At 50.0% G+C, this 3,977-nt stretch overlaps 1 protein-coding gene across 1 annotated transcript in view; it reads right to left on the bottom strand.

The window, feature by feature from the left end:
* The window catches only part of GLT1D1 (glycosyltransferase 1 domain containing 1), an 85,940-nt gene that overhangs the window by 80,792 nt on the left and 1,171 nt on the right, over positions 1–3,977 (bottom strand). The gene's annotated exons all lie outside the window — the stretch shown is intronic.

Below are 3,977 nucleotides of genomic sequence, written 5' to 3' on the forward strand. Positions count from 1 at the left end.
CCGTGTGCCCGGGTTAACCCCTCCCTGTGCCGGGTTAACCCCTCCCTGTGCCGGGTTAACCCCTCCGTGCCCTGCCCCTGGTCACACCCCGAGCTCTCAGCCTTTCCCCCGGGAGCTGCAGGAGGATTTTCTCCCCCGGAGCAATGCCGAGAGCCCCGGGCAGCCCAGGACAGGCAGTGCCCAGTGCCAGAGGCACCACGGGGAGCCCAGCGAGGGTTTCTGCCAGGGAATTGGGAATGTTCCAGCCCCAGCAGCTTGAGAACCGGCACTCGGCATCCTCGGAACGCCAAACTCCTGCCCAGGATCTCCCATCCTGGTGATCTCCATCCCGGCTGAACATCCCTGGCTCTCCGGAGGGCTCAGTTCCCGATCCCCCATCCCAACAGCCTGGACAGGCATTTCCTCCTGCCCTGCATTACCAGAGCCTTTAATCTGCATTTCCAACCTCTGTCTGGGGACATTCAGGGATTTCCAGTTCCTGCAGAGCAGCAGTGCTGCTGGAAACTCAAATCATTTCATTTGCTTCTGATGGGAAATTAACAGCAGATTTTCAGGCCTCTTTAGCACTAAAACTGCATCAAACCTTATTGAACCATTTTTGTTTAACCACACCAGTGCTGGGTGCCATTCCTGCATTACCTGTGAGTGAATTCCTACTTTCCCACAGACTCTTTTGAAAACCATTATTATTTTGGCCCCCTTATTTTGACATTCCTACTAAAGAGCCATAAATTTGTTTCTCAACCTGGGGTTCACTCTGCTAGCTTAATGCCATGAAACTCTCCAGTCCATACAGGCCTTAAATGGACAAATGTGCAGACAGAATTAGAATTTGATTTATTCTGAACAGCAAGACAACCTTCTCAAATACCTCCAGAGCACAAATTATGACATGACACCTATTAACTTCCTGGTTTAAGGCAAGAAACAAACGCTGCTAGAAAGATGCTTGATGAGAGAAGAGACAAATGGGCTAATTAGGTTAATACCTTTCCTTAAAGTGACTTCTCAGCATATGGAGATTTTTATGTCCATTACCTCAGCTAGAAGCTGACATCAAGTTTCCTGGCTGGCTCTGAAGGAACAAATGGTCACTGCTAATGGAGCAGGTTTGGGGATGGGGAAGGTCACCCATGGTGCCTGTGCTGGATGTGCTGGCCAGGCAGGAGCTGCTGGCCCCAGGAGCTCTGAGGAAACTGGGGTTTATCTATTTATTTTTTTAATTTTAATGTATTAATTTATTTTTATATTTTATTTTAATTTATATTTATTAAAGTTTATATTTTCATATTTATTTTTATTTCCATATCTAAGCGTGTGTAAACCTCCCAGGGTGTCTGGGCCAAGGCTGCTGCAGTGACAGAGCAGGGCTGGCACACAACAAACCCCACCCAGGCCGTGCAACTGCTGCAGGTGCTGAAAATTCTGTGCAAAACACAGGTGCAAATGCAATTTCTGCATCTGTGTGCACGGAGGCTCCTGGGAAGGGTTTAATTTGAGCTCCTGCCCTGCCCAGCTGAGCTCTGCTTTGGGCCATCAGCTCCAAGGACCTGGCCTCTCCATATGGTTTTTCAGTGAAAGCATCTCAGAGCAATCCCTCTCAGCATCACTGAATTTGATTACCTGCTGCTCTGATTTGCTGAATGGTTAATTTGGACCTGCTGACTTATGGATTCAGTTCCAGCAGCAGCCCTTGATGGATGCATTATTCCCCTCTGTACTCGCTGGAGCTGCACTGGGTTAGTTCAGTAACATGCCTGTCCTGTTTGAGCTTTATTAGCTCATATTTTTTAATAAAACCTGGAAGGACATAGGATTGCTTGTTTTATCAAAGCACAACCTGCTTCATCAGTCCAAAATTAAAGGCAATTTAAACCAGGATATTAAAATTATTGAACTAAAATAGGAAAAAAGTTGGGAAGACCTAGAGCCCTTCTCCTCTCCTGCCCTTCCCACACACTTTCACTTTTCCCTTCCCTCTGCTCCCCAGCGAACAGAACAGAACCTGGCACAGGTGCACACAACGTATTTGAACCTTCCTGGGGACCAGAGCAATGCAGGAATATTGAAATGCACCTGGCTCCAGGTGGGGCTGCCACACCACTGCCTCACCGAGGCTTTTTGGTTTGTTTTGTTCTCAGCAGCCTTCCCTGAGCTCTGTGCTGGGTTTGATCTGCTCCTTCAGCTGAGCAAGCAGAGCTGTGGGACAGCAGCTCCCAGAGCTGGTGCTGGGCAGGGCTCCCCAAAGCCCCTGGGGATGTGACACAGGCAGCTCTCACTGCCCCTGGCACAGCTGGCACATCTGGACTCTTCTGCAGCATCACTCTCCTAATTCCTGTGTAAATTATGGATTCCTTCCTGCCAGAGCTTGTTCAGATCCCCTCCCCAAAGCCTCCCTCCTCACACCTGGCTGGAGCTGCCTGGGTCCCTGCATGGAGAAAACATCTGGATTTACACTGGTTGTTTCTCCCCAGCTGGGAACAAATCCCCTTTTGCTGCACATTTGGGGAAACTTCCATTGTAATGTGTCTGTGGGTCTGCAGAGCCCTCAAGCTGCCAGCCCTGCTCATTCCCCTCATCCCCCAACATGATCTTGCACTTCATTTTGGTGGCACAGGCTTTAGGAGGAGACACAGGGCCCTCCACAGCAGAGAAGACACTCCTGGAGCTTTCTGCAAAGCGTGTGAGGCTCCTGCAGTGCTGATGGATGTGGAATGATGAAGCCAGAGGCACGACAGAAAAACTAAAAGGAGATCCCAAACACAGGGGTGGAGTGGAAGAATGGGAAATGGAACCTTGATTTGCCAAAGTGCTTCTGTGAGGGAATGTTAATCTCGTCAGACAATGCATGGAAAGGCCCTGCAGCAATATCATATTCAATTAATAGAGTGCCATCATTCTGGTGGGCTCAGCTCAGGTTTATTGGATGTACAGTGTCATCACAGCACAGAGGAGTCCCTGGGTAATTCTGCTGCTCTAGCAGTGGCTGCCAGCTGACACTGCTGTGACAATCCTGAGCATTTTGGGTGCCTGTGTCTCACTCAGGGCCTTCCAGTGCCAGGGCAGCTGTCCAGCAGCAGCCTCACAAGCTGTACAACTCCTTCTGGGAACCAAAACCTTCCCCAGCACCTGAAAACACTGAATTAACAGCCCTTACCAACAGCACTGCCCATCCCAGAGCTCCTCAGGGGCTGGCACAGAGGCTCTGGCACCTCAGGGGGGTTGTGCAGCTCTCATCCCCAAAGCACAATTATCACTCCAAACCAGGAAAGAGCACAGCACTCATGGAAATGATACAAAGATTACAGAAAGAAAACAACCCTACCCTTCACCCAACTGTTCTCTGATCCTTCCCTTCCGCAATAAAACCTGCCCACATCTCCAAAGCACAAACTTGCACCAGTGGCTTTCCCTCAGCAAAGCTGACAGTTCAATCTGCAGTCTCAGGAAGCTGGATGGCAGCTTAGAATCCCCACCAGTGACAGAAACCTTCAGAGAAGGAGCAGGGTCTGGCAGTCCTCAGCCAAGGGCTCCTTCCACTGGGAGATTGTGACAAAACTCCCCAGAAGCTCCTGTGGGGTTCCCCTGCCACCTGCACTGGGAGCCAGACCAGGTAAGTACTGCAATCTGCTCATCAGGGGTTCCAGACTAAATTGTGGCTTCCAGGAATTCAGTGGCCACTCAAATTATTTGAGTTCAGGGCAATAAATCTGTCCTTGGCAGCTCAGAGGGGCTGGGAAGCTGCTCCAGCAGCCAGAGGTGCCCCAGTGTCTGCACCCACCACCCTCATTAATAATAATAATAATAATAATTATAATAATAATAATAATAGTGGCCACAGAGCAAAGCAGCTGTCCCAAACCCTGCAGATCCCAGGGGAACAGGAGGGGTAAAGAGGGAACCAGGTATCTCTGGACACAGCAGTGCACCTCCAGAAACGGGCAGAGAGCCTGGGAGCCACAGAGCAGCCCAGGGAA

This window comes from Parus major, chromosome 15 (genome assembly GCF_001522545.3).
Source record: "Parus major isolate Abel chromosome 15, Parus_major1.1, whole genome shotgun sequence".
In the NCBI taxonomy this organism is placed as follows: Eukaryota; Metazoa; Chordata; class Aves; order Passeriformes; family Paridae; genus Parus; species Parus major.